Here is a 21339-nt window from a genome sequence, read left to right as displayed (position 1 = left end):
TTGCGCTGTGTAGTCTGGTCGATGTTAACCAACGTTTCAGAGGTCATACTGCCTCCGTCATCAGGGCGATGAATATCATCGCCCTGATGACGGAGGCAGTATGACCTCTGAAACGTTGGTTAACATCGACCAGACTACACAGCGCAATAACCCAGAAGACAGAAATCTTCATATTCACCGCTGTGAGAACCTCAAGTCTTACAATATATATTATTTTATGATAAACACTGAATAATCAGTAATGTAATTTATTTAATTTATTTTAGATGTAGATTATATACTATGTATAACTTGAATTATATTGGGGGTACAAAGTTGGAAGACAAATTATATCTGGGGGTACGCGAACAAAAAATGGTTGAATATCACTGCTCTAAACATCTTTATGTGGGAATTAGCCAATATCAGAAGGACAAACATTTTCTGCAACTGAGGAACAGTGATATGTAAATGTACGTGTATATATATATATATATATATATATATATATATATAAAATTGTATTTCCTTAATTAAAGAAATACAATTTTGCTAAGAATACAACACTGTCAACTTTCTTGCGGCCATCGACAGAAATGAATAGCCAGTGCTGACCGCGCTAATGAAAAGGTTGACGACCCCTGCTTTAGGCTAATCCGTGTTAAAGTTGTGTCTGGCAACACATGCAATGGCAACGGAAGTTCTACTATCACTACACTGGAAAGTGCCAAAAGCAAGAAGGCTGTTATGTGGTCTTGATTAATCAGTGGAGTCACTTCGTTAGCGTAAAACTGTCAGACTTTTTTTTTTACATTAGGGACAGTTATCACATTCAGGGAAAATGAGGAAGTTGAGTATGCTAGTGTGGATTAAGCTGCAACAACGTAACTGGGTCCAGAAAAGTTCATAATCAAGAGTTAAAAAGGCTCAAACGATTTAATGACGAAACTGAAAGCGAGCGAAGCAAAAACTGGTGTTACGATGAGTTAAGATGAAGCTCTTTGCATTCTTGTAGTTGGACTAGGCAAATCTACATTTTGGCTTCTTTACTCCCGAGGAAAGGGCCCCCGGTACCCTTTAGATAGAGGGGTGCTTGGGGCACATGAGTTTGTTTGCAGCGACAAAGTGATCGTTATGTCAAATTGCATTCGCCCACCAAATTTTGTTGAACAACCGGTATCAAATTTCACTAGAATCCGTTGAAAAGTTTGAAATAAGGAACATGCGGACGAATAAACGGGTATAATTATTTCATTTGGTGAACTACATTTATTTTTATATGCTTAGTACACTTCTTAATAAAAATAATAACATAAATAGGATAATGACACTTGCCATAAACAATGGAATATTCAACTAAAATTGAATATACGCGAGGAAATTATTTTCCTAGTTTTCATTCGGTTAGGCATCTACTACCTACTATGAATTACTGACGTCACATCAGTAACATAAAAAGAATTATTGATCAGGCCTTTATACCTTTTGATCAATACATTAGGTGCACTGTTCAGAAGTGTGTCCCACTAATTTACGAGTGAAATTATGTCACGTGACATTCTGATGAACAGATATACACGGTCAGCAAACCTGTCAGTATACAAGGTCGACAGTACTTTTGAATGCAGGTCATCTTACGTGTGATTTCTTTCGGTATTCAAGCCACAAATGCGTGCAGAATTATTGACGAGTTCCTTTCAGAACATTATCCACTATGACAGCCATGCAAAGTACTCGATACTATTAATATTTAAACATATAGACAGGTTAATTATTACCAGTCCAAATTAATTTATGTAAATGAAGCAGGTCTTCTGAATGTTCAATTAGAAGGCATATTATCCTGCCGCGAAGTGAATATAAGTTGCGAAACATAGTATAAAGCTGTAAGTGTATGGTGCCCATCTAGACAAAACAGAAAATGTGACAATTAGGTAAGAAATTACAGGGAAATATGGAGTTGATGTATCTCGATTTTGCGAAGAAGCGATCTATGTATTAATAGAATTTGGGAATTACTGAACGGATACAGCATCATCATCTGAAATCAAATCATACGTCACTCAAGTTTACTTTAAACTATTTCTTATTCGTCGAAATGAAAAACGCCCATTAGCAATTAAAAATCTTCCATGGAAACGCAAGATTTTTTATACTCTTAATAACAATTGTTTCCTGAAAATTGACCGACTATACGTTCCATAGCAGTTTACAGCTGCCAAGCTACTTAAGTGACAGAAATTTGACAAAACGACCAGATGTTTGCGGTTAAGTTAGGTTACTCTTTCCACCAGGTTACGAACGAAAATGTATTGTGATTGTTGAACAGGCAAGGATTTAGAAGAAGAAGAAGATCGTGACTTGATTCATGACAGGCCTACTATCACCAATAGAGAGTCTAAGAAAAATCATGAAAACCTCAGGACAGCCGGAAAGCTCGCAAAGATTAGAACTGAAGATGGCTGTTATCTGGCCTGTTACTAGGGTTTCTCGGCTTTTAAAAACCGGGTTTAAAAAGCGTTTTTTGTGGATAAATTTGTAAAATTCGAAAACCGGTTTTTAAAATTTAAAAAACCGGTTTTAGGTACTAGAATTAATATGAAAAAATTAGTTAATTAATTAAAAACGTTAATATTTTGACTTGAAATCGCCTCGGGCACAAGCATATTGTAGTAAAACTAATCTTCATGAGTCAGGCGAATGTTTGACATGCAAATCCACAAATGCATTGTATTTTTAATTTCGTGAAAAAGAGCAGTTTAGAAGAAATTATAGCAAAACTTGCTGCAATGGATGGTTTGTCCATTAATAGCATTACAACCGGCTCGTTCATACGAGAGTCTTTGCAACAACGGGGATATTTGTTACCAAAAAACAACTCTCGAGTAATGGATCTCATTCATACGTTTTATGACAATGCCAAATGTGAAATTATAAATGAATTGGATTGTATGAAGAAGAATGGGAAAAAATTTTCTATAACTTTAGATGAGTGAACTAACAAAAGAAATCGCAGATATTTCACTATCAACGTACACCATTTTGCGGAAGATTTTAATTTGGGCTTAGTTCCAATAGCTAGTTCCTGCGATGCTAAGAAAACATTAGAATTAGTTTCTGAGAGGCTACAAATTTTTAACTTGGATCTAGCAAACGACATAGTTTATAATTCATATTTTGTACAGATTTTAGTTATTTTAGTTTTTATTTGGTTTTGTATAGGGTATATTTTATTTTGTTATATTTTTGTAGTTCCATAAATATTAAATAAACTGAAAAAAATTAAAATAAGTATAAATATTTTTTAATGTTTCAACTATGTTTTGTTTTGTTTTTTTGTAAAAATTCGAAAACCGGTTTAACCGGTTTTTGGAAATAGTGGAATTCGAAAACCGGTTTTTCAAAAGTCGGTTTTTGTATAAACCCTACCTGTTACCCTCTGTAGTATTGGTAGACGTTTTCTGACATTTGAGAGCTGCTTGCTGTCTCTACCAGACTACACGGCGCAACAACCCAGGAGACAACCCGTCATGAGAATCTGAACTCTCGCAGAAGTTCAAAACCAGTTCAACTCGGATACAACTCTGGAGTGTTATCGTTTCACCAGTCGGAAGTTCATTCTAAAATCACTTTTGGTATCTAAAATAACATTTTAGGTTTACAAATTTGATAGAATATTCCATGTTAAGTTCCAATGAATAGCATATACGTATTACTTAAAGCTTGTAAACTTCAGTAAGATTCATCTGTGTGCTCCGTTATGTAGTAAGCAACTGTCAGCTCCCTACAAAGATAATAAAGTCAGTGATTGTGGCAGAAATCATCCAACTATTAATATTACAACTCATCGGTCATACCAGTCTTATCCTCAAGTTGCGGATGGAGTACGGCGCGGTCTCCAGGCGAGAGGGTAGATACACATATATTAAATAAGCAGTCACGGACAGCCTACAAGGGTTAGCCGTCCAGTTTGGGGGTTGGGCGCGGGGATTACAAGCACGGTAATGAACTTTGGGGTTCTATAAAATGAGGGCTGGCGTCTACCTACGAGTCTACACGGTGCCAAAATCAATAAGAACGTTACAAAGGTAATTTCTTGATCATCTGAGCAACTATTAGCTTCTCAAGAAAAGACTACTCCATGGAGTTTACGTTACTGATTGCCATGATTCATCGATCCATCAGCAAGTTATTTTACAGGTCTGCTTCTTCTTCTTGTCTTCGTGGAGGGCAGCCCGTATTGGTCTCAAGATTCTTCTCCTATGCCTCCTTGTTCGTCCTGTTATTCTCTGCTCTGTAGAGTTGTACTTGCATTCGCTTCGGCCACCTGCAAATCCCACCTACGTGGGTTTTTCAGCTCTTCCCTTGCTACTTAACATCACTGCAACACGCACTGTGGTTATGTAATTCTAAATTATGTTAAAGCGATTATAAACGTGATTATGAACTATGGGAGGAGATGGCCTGACCTTGAGGCCTAGATTAATTTTCACCTCAAGTCGGCTGGTGTAGGTTACATCACGTTACGCGCAGTGAGTCCCTCTCAGCGACAGGTGGGCAGCTTCTTTAACATGGTTCTGTTACAATAGTAACCTCTAGATCGGGTTAGTTTTCTTTGAATATTAAAATTATCAAACTGTGACTGTCACGGCTTCAGGGGGATGGGGGCAAGGTCCCTACCCTTTCTGGATTTTTCGAAAAGAATCTAAATTTAAAAAAACACAAGGAGATATGTGAAATATTAATAGCAAAAATAAAACTCTTTTTAAAATGTGATGTTCCGTCCTGAATGTTCGCGTTTAACAACTTACGGCTTAAAGTTACGTATGGCACAAGGCACCCACAAGAAATCCGGGAAGGACTATTCTTGGATTAAACTCGGGCCTCCAGGGTGAAAGGTCGATGTCACATCTGGATAGTAGAAGGCGGCACAAATTTCCTTTGTTCAGAACCATAGATTTAGCATAAGATACAAACTTTGCCACATTAAGACATTGAATATAACATTTCACCCAGACATACAGAAGTCCACCTTAGTATTGGCTCGAACAATAGCGCTACCAAGCGGATTACTTTTAAACGAGGGTTCACTGTTACGAATTTAATGAGAGCACTAGATGTCCCGACCGTGGTTTACGTGGCTTTCACAGCATCTGTAGGGAAATCGCTACAGTATTGAAACATGTCACAAGACATCACCGAGCTTCGTTGACCATTAGAGATACACGCATATTACCAACCAGTCAGCCGAGGTACGGAAAAAGGGGAATCGATAGTGCACAATGGCCGACATACACTATGTCGAAACGAACCGAATCGAATTTTCAGTTGGTGGCGAAACTAACACGAAGGTTTTCGAACGAAAGTAGGCTCTAAATAGTGAGATTTCAGGTTCTCAAGGCGGCAAGTCCGAAGACGACTGTTTTGTGGGGTGTTGCGCCGTGTAGTCTGGTAGAAAATGACCGACTTTTCGAAGATGCTAACTTTATCCATCTTCAGGGCGATCAAAAACATGATCAAAATGGATCTATATTTTTTGGTGAAATATTTACAGTCACAGAAATTCCTAAAGACAGTGGATACATGTTTAAATTTGTACAATTTAGTTCTTCATATATCATTTTCCTTCAACTCGTTTGGTAAAATTAAGAACATTTGTTATAAGCGAATTTTAAAAATCAATCCTTCTACCCAAAACAGAAACATCTGCCTTCCTCCAACATCAGCATATCATTTTAGACAAGGTCTCAGGGCAAAACGTGACAAACGTCCACTTGTAAGAAGCGAACAGAAATATATTTGTTGGTATATTAACCACAAATAATTTCCTATTAACTGCCCCATTGTAGTCTCTTAAACAAATATAACAATTATTAAGAACATCAATATTTTCTTTTAAATGAGAGTTCACAATTCCTTCAAAAATACATATATATTTTACATGTATATTTTAACAATCTGCCCCAGATTGTGCCGTTGCTGTGAATTTTGATATCTTGATTATTTTTCCTTCATTACATACATATATATACGAACATTAACTCTTAACTTAGCATGCATTTCCACATTCTGACCAATCGCATTCCACACAGTCCTTAGCCAGACGATCGGATAATCAAGGTAACTATAGATTATAAAAGTTATACTTCTCGCAGGTCATTATTCACTGTGATTCGAGGTAATTATAATGCCTTAGGTAATTCTTGCACTAATGTGACAGGGTACTGAGCAGAAATGGGTTCATTAATGACGTAACACTTGTCGGATATCAAATACTCGAGCTTAAATCGAATTTATTTTCCTCCGTCATGAACAGACTCGGTCTGTAAAGCATATTGAATGCATGTTGTGCTAAAGTGGTTACTCGTAAAGCCGAGGAGAGAACGAGTCAGATGTGTTGTCAAGAAACGCAAACCTTATACACTGATACTGAAAGCGGTAGTAGATATTCACGTTTCAGAAACTTGTGTTGTTTCTAGTACTATATCCAAAACTGCTACATGTAACAAATCTGTTGAAGATTATGTGCCTCAAACGTTACCTGGTTGTTGGAAAAAAGAACAGTCCCTGCAGGAATTAAGTTTCAAGAAGGGAAATGTCAATGTTTTGTTTATTTATTTATTTATTTACTGTATGTTTATTGTGGTCTGGTAGATGACGGTATAGCCTATTTTGGCGTACAAATATACCGTAACTTCTGAATTTCCATTTACAGCACTGCTCACAACCTGCGTCTAAGAAACGTCTTAATATTGTCCCATCAACACGTTTATTTCCTCAAGTGGTACCTTCCGTTCAGGATCATCCTCATCGATTTTATACCTCCAATAATAAGTGAATATGTCCACAGATTAAGAATCACTTGATTATACAAGAAAATATTAGGAAGAAACATTCCCATCCAGAATTGCTAGCTTTCTTAGTGTCATCCGTCACATTGAATCGGGTACGAAAATAATGGCATTTCGACGACATTAACAGGCCACTACATAGGCCTTCTTAGACGTATTTCCTACTTTTATAATCGCCAGTTCGGTTGAAGGATCACTCAGTTTCGACTACACGCCAACGGAACAACCGATCCTATTTTATGCTTCGTAAACGGAAATATTGACAGCGTGGGCAGAATCAGCTGAATACGTCACGCTGAACAGGACATAAAATTGACACGGAATGCAGCGTTGCTTGGCTTGACGAATTCTGACATTTCCTGCGGGTCAGTGTTGTGTAACACACTCTCTTTGTCTAACCCCAATTAATACCATATTACTTACAATGACTAATGCTAGCCGAAAATAGAAAGTCAACAGGAAGCAACGATGATCAGTTGCAGGTTATTCGATGACGTTTTATCAAGTTCAGACGTTCTTTAGCGCCGAATGAGATAATAGGATGGTTATTATCGGTGCACAGGAACTACTGCGCCGACTATACCAGCATACCAGATAGGACCATGGTTGCGCATTGTTCTTAGGCTGCGAAATTCATTCAACTAGCATAAAACAGACCAACTAAGCTACTATTAGTTTCTCAAGAATCACTTTTCTTCACAGAACATTTTCTTGTGGTGAGGTACTAAAGGATCTTTGCGATGTTTTGTTCAGTGATTGGCACTTCTGTTTCTTATTCGATGCTAGAATAATACAGGGACCATGACCCATCATCTCGGTGCGTCTGAAACTAAAACTTGCAAAACTGTGCCTATTAGACTACTTAATGAGGTTTTATGCAAGGAGTTTCACTGAAATTTGTCCAAACGATCCAACAATTTGAACTCTGACAATTACGGGCACTTCAGCGGAAGTGACTGGGTGGAAATCCCGGGATTCCCCAGTCATTCACACAGGTCAATTTCTGGTAAACGTGCCGAAACTGTTACGATTAAGTACGTTTCCTGACTTGCTATGTCTTATGAGCTAGCTATAGACCGACTAAAGATCCGTGAAGTCAAGTCCCAGGACAGGACACCCCACGGCCTAACTGGAAGAAATGTGAATAAAATTAAGCTTTAAAGATGTCGGTGAGCTTCGAGGATTCGACTGGCAGGTCGGTTTATGACGCACACAAATCGGTTTACGTTACACATCAACATGACACTAACCTTAAAATCAGCAACAAAGCCATAACACGTAAAAGAAAATTGAGTACGTTTCAAAACGTAAATAGCCGATCTGGAAACAATCCCAACAAGAAACGATGTTCATAACAATTAGCAGAACAATTGAGGATAGATTCCAGTGGCGGGCTTTTGTTAACACTGTTATGAACTTTCGGGTTCTGTGAAAAGGCAGAGTTTCTTAAGCACCGGAGCGACTATTAATTAGCCTCTCAAGACGAGTCTGCTAAAAGTCGACAGCAATTTGAGGTAAAAAGTGTGCATTTTATTTGAACGAATTTGGTAAGTTTATATATGATGCTTTCTTCCTTATAGCTTCTTACTGATGTCATCATTCTTTTCCTCCACTGGTACTTTTATACCTTTCTTACACGGGCCTCTGATATTCAGAGCGTAATTAACTTAATTAACTCCGCCATCGGGCACGATCCTAAACCAGTTTCGTCCACCCCATACTCACATGATATCGTTCTAAATTAAATAAATTTCTGTGTTACATATTTATCTGATGGCTTTCACGGGAGTTGGGGAGCTGTTTCTTATTTATTTATTGTTTATTTAACGCAGCTTTTTCAGTAGCTCAAACTATATAGCGTCTAATGATGAAAAAAATTATGTATTGAAAAGGACGTGGAAGGAAGCGGTCATGGTCCAATCTAATGCATATCCCGCTATTTTCCACGAGCATCAGTCAAGATAGCCGGCCTCCGGGCCAAAATTTGAACGAAGGACCTCCCAAATACGAAGCAGGAGTGTTAATCACTCGACCACGACGTTCGGTTTGCTGTTTCTTCCTATGAAGACTTGGGCAGTTATACTCAGAAACAAGATGGACTTTTTCGCTCCACGCACTGGGCAATGTAATATTTCCTAATAAAATCTAGTATCAGGAGGTATTTTATTTTAGTTATTCTAGGACAGGCAATGCTAATATTTAGTGTGTGATTGTAAACCAATGAATATCGGTTTCAGTCACACAATATCGTTCTGTGTTATATCACACACGCTAATTGTTCCATGACAAAGTTTGTCCATTTACACTTGTTGTGTCAGGTTGTCAAGGAAAAATGATGGCTGAATCGTGTACTGCTAGACAGTGTCCAAAGAGTCTGGGATCAATAGCAGTACCAAGTTTATTGTTACTTTAGGATTAGAACAACCTGTTGTGTGGACGTAATAGCTGGGCCCAGTAACGAATTGTTGCTGGAAGAAAGAAAAATCTATTTACACATAAAAGATTGGAAAGTAGTTGAACAAGTTTAAAGCAGCTCCTGTGATATGGAACCGTCCTGACACCTCTGAAGGGGCATGAAAAATATTGCCAAGAAGTGTGTTATGGTTATAAGAACCAACAAAGAAACAGTCAACAAACAACCAAATAAGCAACCAATGATCAACTAACCAAGACACAACAAACCAACAAAAAATCCATCTATTCAATTAACTCTGATAGCAGAACAGCAGGCTCTATAAAACAATAAAATGGGCCTTTAAGATCGTCTATAGCAGTGGTTTTCAACCTGGGGTACACGTACCTCCGGGGATACGCGAAGACATCTTAGGGGGAACGTGAAATTTAAAAAAAAATATATTATTTTATGATAAACACTGAATAATCAGTAATGTAATTTATTTAATTTATTTTAGATGTAGATTATATACTATGTATAACTAGAATTATAAATCAACAACTTTGGGGGTACAAAGTTGAAGAGAAATTATATCTGGGGGTACGCAAACAAAAAAGGTTGAATACCACTGATCTAGACCAGTGCCATTCATTTCCCAAATATCCATCTTGATACAATAATTTTATTCACCGTCTTTACACAAGCTTATAGATTGTTAAAATCACATAAAATTAAATTTAAAATTATAACATTTCAACATATGATATTGTTACATTTTAAAATGACGACATGTTTCGATGTTCATTCCATCATCGTCAGGTCTATCAATTAAAATTAAAAACTGTTGCACTTGCTGCCCTGCGTATACTGATTTGTTCTACCCGTTAGATTTTATTTGTTTAACCTCCAGGCTTCTTCCATTTAATTTTTGAAGACTGCGCCTGGATGTCTTAAATCTGCAAAATCAATTTTAATTTTCATATCCTGATCCTGGCTACTGACATAGGAAATGGAATAATTTTAAAGAATTACTCAATATATCGTAATACAAGCAAAAGAAAAGTAATCACAAAATATTTAAAGTATTATAACATACCGGGTTGTGTGTGAGGTGCGTGTCACACACAACCCGGTATGTTATAATACTTTAAATATTTTGTGATTACTTTTCTTTTGCTTGTATTACGATATATTGAGTAATTCTTTAAAATTATTCCATTTCCTATGTCAGTAGCCAGGATCAGGATATGAAAATTAAAATTGATTTTGCAGATTTAAGACATCCAGGCGCAGTCTTCAAAAATTAAATGGAAGAAGCCTGGAGGTTAAACAAATAAAATCTAACGGGTAGAACAAATCAGTATACGCAGGGCAGCAAGTGCAACAGTTTTTAATTTTTATTGATAGACCTGACGATGATGGAATGAACATCGAAACATGTCGTCATTTTAAAATGTAACAATATCATATGTTGAAATGTTATAATTTTAAATTTAATTTTATGTGATTTTAACAATCTATAAGCTTGTGTAAAGACGGTGAATAAAATTATTGTATTGAAGAACACAAGCATGACGCAATTAAGATATAAATCCATCTTGATATTAAGCTGCCATCTCATTCACGTTCTTCCAAGTTGCCGATTTTATACTCCCTCAATTTTTATCATGCAGGCTTACCCATCAATTGTACTCGACGGAGACCGTATTCAGAAAAAAAATACTATGAACGATGATAACAAATAAAATTACTTTTAAAAATAGTTGATGTTCAGCGTGTCTTTAAAATATTAACATCGGTTCATACTGTTTGAAGACATGTTCCAAGAATGACCTATGTTCATAATGTTGCAAAAATTCGCTCCAATAATGGCCTCGGACCAAGGGAACAAGTAAAGAGAGAGTAAATGTGCAAATAAGCGAGTAAAAGAAAAAGGAGAAAAGACAGAAAATAAAAAGAATGTGTACTTTATATGAAACTCTGACATGTGACATATTCATACGCGGTTTGTGTAACGACGGTGTCAATGTTTCAAATTATACCGTCGAAATGGATTGAATGATTAATTGGGCAGCCGTGTCCCAATTTGAGATACTATCCCTACAGTTGACTGAAGGAGCTGAGGAAGACCACGAAAACCCTGAGTCAGGATAGGCGGTTTTCCGACTAATATTTTAACATGGAACCTCCGAATACGAAGAGCGTACCACTCAACGGCAAACCGTCTGTCAATTTGACTTTGATTAAAACACAAACACGCGGTTTATACAAAGCATTTATTTAATTTGAAGTACCTGTGACCGGTACGACCCACTGGGAATTGCGGGACATTACTCTAGTGCCTACCTCCCACGATAAAATGATTGTTATAAACCAATCCTTTTTCAATGCCTCTATTCCAGTTGTGGAGTTTAGTTTTATCTAATTGGACCCACAGATTAATCACCCAAGACGGAGGAGAGCCAGTTTTTGAAACTTGTAAATAAGATATTTGTTATTTTTTCCCCCAAGATTTATCTTTATGTAATTTTAAATACAGGTAATGGATTGTGTCCAACAAAATACACTAGACCGAATGCTGCTTGAAACGAAATTAAGTTAAAGTACGTTGGACCGCAAATAGGTCATATCCAATCACCTCTGTTCATATACGCATGTTGTTGGAAATCACACCATGGCGACCGTACAAATTCTGCGTTTACTTTTCGATTTGTTGTTTCACAAGTTTGTCATGAGTCCGGTTCGAGTACGGCTACAAGTTTTCGCACAACGGAGCAGAAGCAGATTACTCGTTGCCTGCTTTCCCCCTACAGTACGACGTACCGTAATTCAAAGTAGGGTCTCGAAGTGCCGACCTACTGCTTGAAAAATATTTCTCGGTTCAAGGCGAAGTAGCTGTTTTGGAATAGCGGAAATTTCTATCGAATATTCTTTGTCAGTTCTCGTTGTGTTTTAGTTTTATTCACATACACTTTATCCCTTGCTATTCCTCATAAATGAAAATCGTAAGGATTTAAACCGGGTGAGCAACATGCTACAATTCTCGACTTATCATCTGTTCATCAGAAACTCAGCTCATTAATATATTTATTAGCTGTGTGCGGCACAGCACTGTCCTGCATGAAGTATACATTGTTTTTCTGTCTTCGGTCAGTTGCTCTAAAAAAGGTTTTAAGAATAAAATCTTGCATAACGTTCATTAAGAAAAACTGCCCTACTATTACACGAGCACTTCTTTCACCACACACGGAAATTCCAATCGTATAGAGGCACACGGTTCGAAAACATGTGCTTTGGTTTGAGCAAGGGAGTTTTTTAAGATTAGTTTCCAGGAAACAGCAGATGGCCTGTCGACCTCAGATTTCAAGGCCGTCAATCTTGTGATAAACTGTATTCTCTGTATAATTGAATTACATAGCTTAATACTAAAAGAAAATTAAACATTATGGTAACAAGTCATATTTTTGATAAAATAAACAAATATTAGTAAGGTATATTTAATTTATCCACGCAATCACCGGTTTTTGAACACCAAATGAACTGCTTCTAGATGGCAATCCAGAATGCACACTGTCAGATTACATCCATAATTTAGAGTGAACAAAACCAACAACTATTAACACTATAATGGACACTATTGCCATACGCGTTTCGACCTCAAGAGGTCATCATCAGGAAAATTAATACATATAATCAAATGGTTCGAGCAAATTTCATAATTAAAATGAAAGGTAATTGACAAGATGACTGCACTAGATGCTGTTATTCACAGAAGTAAAACTCGCACTTAGCTCCTGTGAATAACAGCATCTAGTGCAGTCATCTTGTAAATTACCTTTCATTTTAATTATGAAATTTGCTCGAACCATTTGACTATATGTATTAATTTCCCTGATGCCACTGATGATGACCTCTTGAAGTCGAAACGCGTATGGCAATAGTGTCCATTATAGTGTTAATAGTTGTTGATTTGTTCACTCTATATTCTAATACACTACATGGTATGCAAAGTTTTAACATCCATAATTCTTTAAATATTGTCATCTATTCATTAACTTACTTCTGGTTCATGCTGTTGTTACCATAAAAAATTGCTATTTCTTAATTCATATTATGTACCATTTTGCAGAGCTGTCAACAACTTTTTAAGGTAAAACTGAAATTACCTGTACTTTCTATATCTGTATTTGTACATGTATTTTAAACTCTGGTCTTTCCTCCACTCATAGAAAACTTCTTAATCCCCCTCCCTTTTGCATTATCTGAAACCCGAAATTAGAGTGCTCAAGAGGCCAAACATTGTGGCAAACAGAATCTGCACTCAGAGAAAATGAGGCCCATAAATTCTTTCCATATCCTGTAGTTTTCATTCATTTATAAACTCTAGCTTTTTCTTCTGAAGTTAAATGGTTACGACTGTTGACTGGTATCACGTTTCACTTACATGTATTTACGGTTATGTAAACTTTTCATCTCATTTTCAAGTAACATCTGGTTGTTGATATAGGTTAAACACTGGGTCTGAGTAAAATGAAGGCCTAGTCAAATTAACTACTTCCATTTTATCACATTACCTTGTTACTAGCAGTCTTGTTATTTGGCCACCGGGTTCGAGACCAAATCAGACCACGTGTTGGACCAACGCACTACATCAATTTCCTTTACACATATTCCATTCTTGTCTTCACTCTTTCATACATCTGTGCTTCTTTCCAACAATTAATATTTCTTATCTGATAATTTCTACCCTACTTTCTCGGAAAGGGGATCAGCCCATTGCGAGGTCTCACCATGTCAATATATAAAAATGTGAACGCATGTCCATGCCCCAAGGCGGATTTATACCCGCAATCCCAGAAGTCGAGACGTTCAGAAATGTGTGTGTGTGGTCAGTATAATCATCCTCACTAATACAACAGAATCTAAATAACCTCACTAGTTGATATTATTTCATTACCATATCAAAAAATTCTGTTCCAGGTTCTGTAAAACACTGGTAAGTATGTAAGATTTGAGGTTTTCACAGCGGTGAGTATGAAGATTTCTGTCTTCTGGGTTGTTGCGCTGTGTAGTCTTGTCGATGTTTACCAACGTTTCAGAGGTCATACTGCCTCCGTCATCAGGGCGTTGAATATTCATCCAGACTACACAGCGCAACAACCCAGAAGACAGAAGTCTTCACTGGTAAGTATGTACAAAATAATTTTGAACTTCTTACATATGAGAAAAAATTATTTGGATATAATGAAAACAGAGGAAGTAAGAGGAAAAACATACTTAATAAAGGACTTCAAAATTTGTAAGCCTCCTCTTCATCAAGAACTTTTACAGTGATTAAATGAAGGAGGATAAAATGGATATGTACCATGTATGAGACAAGAAATTTACACAACACTGTTGCAACAAAACTACTTCTTCTCAAAGTTCTAAGAACCAAACCCTACAGAACAATAGCTGTTTTACATATGAAACATGGTCCCTTACTCTGAGGGAAGAACATAAATTAAAAAAATGTTTGAATCTAGGACACACAAAGTAAGTGAGCAATTTAGAACATTCATGATTTATGCAGGTTGCCTAATATTGCCAGGATAGTAAAATCAAGTACAATATTATTGTGCTGGGCAAGTAACTAGAACTGAGGAGACAATAAATTAAACAGAATTTTGATGAGGAAACATCATGAAAGACATCTATTTTGAAGATGACAAAGGTAAAATTTATTAAATGGGGCAGAATGAGGACATCTTGTCTGTCCATTAGCATTTTTATCTCCTCCACTTGGTATTTAGGGTCTACACTAAAATTTGATAATTGAATATAATGTAGCCTCATTTTGACCCATTATCTAGAAAGAAACACAGAGAAAACAAATTACATATTTCATGATCAGGATTTGGGACAAAATTGTAATACAGAAATTGCTAATATATTTTTAAAAAATGTGTTATAGTTCAAATATTTGGAAATGGCAGTAACAAATCAAAATTGCATTAATAAGGAAATAAAAAGTACTTGAAGAATGCCTGCTAACGTTCAGTTCAGAATTGTTTGTCTTCACATTTCCTGTCTAAAAATGTAAATATTAAAATGTTAGTGTACAAAATTACAATTTTCTTTGTGTTGGCCTGCATAGCTATGAAAAATATGAAATTTCTCTTATTTTTATAACTAAGAATAATATAAATTTCCAAATTTTTATAGACTTTCAAACTGTCTTCTACTTTTTTGAGGTCTGATAATAAAGAGAAATTATCAGTTCTTTATAAGCAGATCCAAAGGGCAAGGAGGTCTTTAAATCGAATTTGAGACTAAACTGCAAGTTTCTGAATCACTATGGCAAGTGAGCTTTGCTTCTTTGGGAACCTTGATTGTGAAATTATGTAGAAAGTTATCTACATTCATAACAACAATTACTCTGTTCCTTGAAATGCTTTGTCTGCTTTCATGTTTGGTGTTATATATTTAATAAATTAGATGTACTGGACTTTTCCGGGTTGAAAAATCCTGCAATAAATTGTACTAGTGATTTATGTGGACAAATCTCCTTTTATTAAAAAAAATTGGACTAGTAGCTGTTGAATGTAAGTTTCCATTTTCTACATCTAACGAAACACACTTCCATGTATGACAATAATAACCCCAAGAACTGCCCACACTGAAACAAAACTGTGAACCAATACAATTATTACCGAGACAAATGAAGCAGTGGTTTTTTGGTCTGTTATGCAAACTATAAGCCTGAAACTGTTTTAATAGTATCACCATGACAACAGTTATAATAATTCATGCACACAGTCATAAACAATATCCTATTATAATGTGTAGTATGGCTAAAAAACAATGATTCCTCTTAATCCTACTTTCCTTTCTGGCCCTAAAAGGTTACTTTTTGTATTTTCTGTTGTTCCCTCTCTGCCCTCACACAGCTATTCTCTTTGGCGCCCTGAAAAATGCTATGTTTTATTGGCCTGGTACAATCCTTCTTTAAATGCTATACAAACGATCCACTTACACTTCATCTTCTTACTTCAGATTTAAAGATGGTGGCAGCATGTTCCTCCAAAACAGTAGAATACAGGAAGATACTACACAGTACAATGACCAAAATACCAACATCTATAGCATCTGTATGATCCTATTAATAATTTATACACAAAGTTGAATAATTGGAATTCATAAATAAATTTATGTTCTTCTCATTACTTATGAACCTAATAAATACAAGTATTTAACAGCTAGTATACACCTTAATGACATATGTATTTAATGTTATGTACATACATTTTTTTGGAGATATTTAGGCTTGTCACCTGACATGAATGCACGCCAGACCATCAAAACAAGAGTAAAAGTAATAATGTATTCAGATGTTTCTAATTACTGTAAGGAGTTATTTTTCTTTTCTACAGTCATAAAAGCTTAGCTCTGGTTAAAATAAGCCATGAATTTATTTCAGAAAGGAGTGTACTATAAAGGTATCAAGTTGTTTAATAATCTTCCACCAACAATTAAAAGTCTAAATTATGATATAAAGGTATTCAAGCCTGCACTGAAATATTACCTCTTCACTCACTCCTTCTATTCTGTAGATGATTTCATCTCTGTTGAAAATTTTTAAGCTTTATATCCATAATCTACGTATATGTAAAGCAAATTTTGTATTTATATTTAAAATTCTGAGGTTTATGTATATTAATTTGTAAAATTATTTTTCATATTTGTATTGCAGAATCTGAAATTTATGTACATTGATATGTGAAATACGTTCTTGTACTTGTGTTGAAAGTTCTGAAGTGCATGTATATTGTATGAAATGACATGTTCTACATCCTTTGGTTGAGTCCTAAGAAGGATCTATGGAATGTAAATAAACTCTACTCTACTCTACATTTTCAATATATCTAAATGAGGCTACAACCCCTCTATAAAACCATCTTTAAAATCCACTTCTCAGCACTCCTTGCTTCAGACATTTGCCTGTGAATTATCTTCATGCTACCAATATTCTATTTTCTATTCTTAATGCTTCTTCTTTTGTTATATTTGGCAAACACTGCTGCAATTTTTGTTTAAAGACCAAAGTATTAATGTTTATCCTGAATTTTACTTCACTAAATCAAATACAATTAAAAATAAAATAAATGTTTTATACAACTCACAAAATAGTAGCAGAGAGGGTAGCTCAGTCAGTATAGTGACTGCCTATGAACTGGAATACTGGGGTTCGACTCTCGACAGCGGCAGAGGAATTTTCCTCTAGCCTCTGCATCCCAACTGCCACTTGGGCCCAACTAGCCTCCTGCCCAATGAGTACTGGGATCCTTTCCTGAGGGTAAAGCGTGGCATGATGCTGAGGTATACTTACTCACAAGATAGTATATTATTTTCATAAACACCAACACAGAATCTCCACCGTTATACTGCCTACAGGCTGCAATTAATATCTTAACCATATGAAAACTGACAACATGGCATACATATATTTTAGTAAACTTTTAACTTAACAAAAAGGAATTTATACAGTTTGAAATCTCTAGCTGTCTACTGTCTGTAATGACATGCATTTACAAAGCAAAACTTCAAAGACACACTGGACTGGTCCAACTACAAATATTCATTGGGTGTCCTAATATTTTATCTGTCTAACATGGTTAAAAGTTTGGGAGACAGATATTGGAGAAAAACTGTGAATATCTCTCAAGATCTAATTTTCTGTTTATGTAACATTTATGAATACCAGATACAGACATGATTATGCCTACCAGCCTCTTCAGATATGAATATATGAAATTACTATGTGTTGACACCACGCTACAATAAATTAGCTTCTCACCTAGCAAGTTAATTTTGTTACTAGGAAATTGGTTGTCATTGCTGAATGTAAAATTCATCATTTCTCCACATTCTTAAACAGTATTGATTAATAAATTGTGACTAAATAAAGGGAAAATACGTGTATTTTCCTAAAATGCTAGTTATGTTGCAAACTGCCCTGAAATGCTGTTTCTGTAGGTTTACACGTTCATATCCCTTCGACAGATGTATCAAGCTAAGAAAGCATATTCCATACCAAAATACATGTAATATCCTCATGCATTCTTTGCAATGTGCACTTAGAGGTACTTAATCTGTCTTGTTTGATAGTTTTCAGATTGCATGGACTAAAAAAAGAAAGATCTCCTACAAATAAAAGTCCCAATATGACTTACTGCATCATATTATAATTTTACAAACAGTGAGGGATGTAAGACAATGATCAGGCACAGTAACATTTTGTGTTTGATATTACTTCAAAGCTACATTATAAATTTCTTACAATATGACTGGATGATGTCTTATTCTTCCAAAGCAAAAATGACAAGAAACCCACAATGGTAATTGTTTCTGGTTGGGGTAAGTACATACTGGCAGTATGAAAAGCAGGCATTGAGGACAGTTTGCTGGTCTTGGAATGTTCTTGAAAACAAATTAAATAATGCTCCTTTCATTCTTGATCATTCAATGATACTTTAACTGATGCAATTTAGTGTTGAATGGCAGGACGATCACAAATAAATATATACAACAATAAACAAAACAAAAAATGGAAAGAAATTGGTCACGGCCAACTATTTGCATAGAGAAAGAGGCAATCCAGGAAAAACTTTATTCAAGACAGGTGGTCATAAGGCTGTCTTAAGCCTGTTACTTCATAAATACCAAACAGTGGTAAGAACAACATCTGGTAAGAATCATAAAAACTTAAAAATGGTTGCTTACAAGGTACTCCATGACTCCCTGCCAGTGTAGTGAACTTATGTGGTAACATATTTCAAGTTGTCAAATCTTAAAGATGTCATAACAACCCTTAAATCAAAAGATTCGTTCTGAATCGAGAATCACTATTGGGTTAAAGGAAGCAGTTCTGAAATCATCAGTAACACTTTTAACTTCAGTACATGATTTAATACGTTACGGTATCGCTACAGTATACTTCATAGATTTGATCACCAACCAAACACTTCTCTAGTACATTCCTCTCAGGGCGGCGAATTACTGAACGCAAAGAATACTTTTAATTCCAAAGAAAACATTACAGCAAAGATGCCCAGCAGTCGATTGTCGTAACCTTCACAGAACTATGAATACAGGACAAATGGTAGTGGTGATACGCCATTCCTCTGGTAGATGGCAGAAATTCTTGATTTAACTGGTAGTGACATCTAGTAAATGTAAACTCAATTCAAAAACTATAAGAAGAGGTGTCTTCCATGTAACTCCTTGAAAAAAATTCAGTCTGCGACTTTATGGCCTAATTTAAGTGCTGTAAACGTGATTCAGTACAAACATTAGAGAAATTACATCACTGCTTGCTTAATAAAGCGCCACGCCATGAATGTGTACGGAAAATGAGTGTTACGTGTGTATCAAGTCCAGGCCGGTACTTGTTAGCGGAGTGAGAAAGCTCTATCGGGAATGGAATCCTAATCATCCAGCCTTGTAGGACTAGTTCCCATATTGTCTGAGCTACTAGGGTTCTGCAAAAAGAAAACTATCGTCCGGCGAAAATGTCTGCGGACAGCTCAGTTAGGACTGTACTCGCGGAATTAAATTTCAGGTATGGCAGGGCTTTTTTTATATTCTACTGTGCACTATGAACTGGCCGGTAGCAAGCATTCTCTGAATTTAATCTGCTCTAAATATTTCGTGACAAAAATGCAGTTGTGAATACTTCACTAACTTGTAATAACGTGAAGATTTCCGTCTTCTGGGTTGTTGCGCTGTGTAGTGTGTGTATTAACGTAATTATAAATGTAGCAAGGATCAGATTACTTGCGAGTTCTTGGCGCGGGGGCGAAGAGCAAGGTGATAAGCACTGCGCGCGCACCTCCAAGCTTTTTCTACCCGTTCTACCCAGCCGTTCCGTGAACCGACGAGGCCGTGCCGAGTGCAACTATCCACAGCGCTAGGGAGCTCAGCTATTAAGTAATCTGGTCCCTACTGCATGTAACTTCATTTTGCTGTGTTCGACTGTAAACCAAGCCAAATAATTCAGATAACCATTACATACATCACAAGACATTTATGTCAAATGTTTCTTGGTCAACCCTAATGGGTTAGACCATTCTCTTTTCCATCCTTCAATGCCTGTGGCATTGTAGTGCTAACCTCTCTGAGACAACCAATAATTAAATCCTTCCATTTCAACGATTAAATGTTTTGATCAAGAGGGGAATGATTTTGCTACTATTTTTCATCTTAACCAACTCATTTTCTTTGTTCTTTATCGAAATTAAAATGGCACAGATTCCAAGCTGTTTAACCCCATCAGACGCAAGAACTCCATAAATTATCTTCAACTGCTGGAAGAAGATATGCTATCTGACACAGGAGATTGATGATGCCATAAAAGGCGTGCAACAAAGGGAAACACAAATCTGCACGAGTTCTCTGTAGTGCCTAATCAGAGAATGTACTTGCCAATGTAAATGCGTTTCTGCAAGTACACACGTAAATACATAAGCACAGCGTGGAACGAATTAGGTCCGGATTATTTTCAAACTTTTGATGTGGGTCGAATAAAACTGTGTTTGTGTGTTATTGCAAAGAAGTTATATAAAGGCTTGTTCCCACTTACGAGGCATGAGACTTGGGAATTAGTCGCACGTGCCGTCTCTGCTTCAAGCGATCCGTTACAGTGGTCATAATTTAGACCCGCCATACTGAGCCGGCTATCTTAAGAGGTATTACGACTGGATTGTGTTCGGGAGGTAACCGGTTCGAATACGAGCCAGGACACAGAATATTCTCAGTGAGATTTTCTGTGTCTTTTCTCAGTTCCCACAAGAGAAAGATGTGGAGTGGAGTCTGCTTCATCTACACTCGTTTCCATTTAAGAGTGTTCTACGTAATCGTCCTTCAGTCTTGATGTTCATCTTCTGGGTTTAGGAGCCGTGCACATTCCTCGGAATTTACAGGAGAGTCTAAACGGGGCAAAAACCCATAAGATGAACATCATAATCCTCGCCGCCGTGAAAACCTCAAATCTCACATCCTTCAATTTCAATCAACGATAAATACCCTCAACAGTTGGCATAGCTCATGTACAGAAACCACAGAAAACTGCTTCAG

The 21339-nt window shown here is 36.4% G+C and overlaps 1 protein-coding gene across 1 annotated transcript in view; it reads right to left on the bottom strand.

Moving 5' to 3' along the window:
• Positions 1 to 19294, bottom strand: part of LOC110833795 (sodium/potassium-transporting ATPase subunit beta-2) — a 57792-nt gene extending 38498 nt beyond the window's left edge. The window contains exons 1-2 of the mRNA XM_087348976.1: positions 18988 to 19294; positions 17388 to 17554 (exon numbers count right to left, since the gene is read on the bottom strand). The gene's annotated coding sequence lies outside the window, so the exon portion shown is untranslated. The remainder of the gene's footprint in view (positions 1 to 17387; positions 17555 to 18987) is intronic.
• Positions 19295 to 21339: the final 2045 nt, after the last annotated feature.

This window comes from Zootermopsis nevadensis, unplaced genomic scaffold (genome assembly GCF_977971745.1).
Source record: "Zootermopsis nevadensis isolate Lab colony 2312 unplaced genomic scaffold, Znev_1.0 Znev_ptg000002l, whole genome shotgun sequence".
Classification (NCBI taxonomy): Eukaryota; Metazoa; Arthropoda; class Insecta; order Blattodea; family Termopsidae; genus Zootermopsis; species Zootermopsis nevadensis.
Note: the sequence above shows the minus strand (reverse complement) of the source record. Positions and strands in the feature narration are given on the sequence as shown.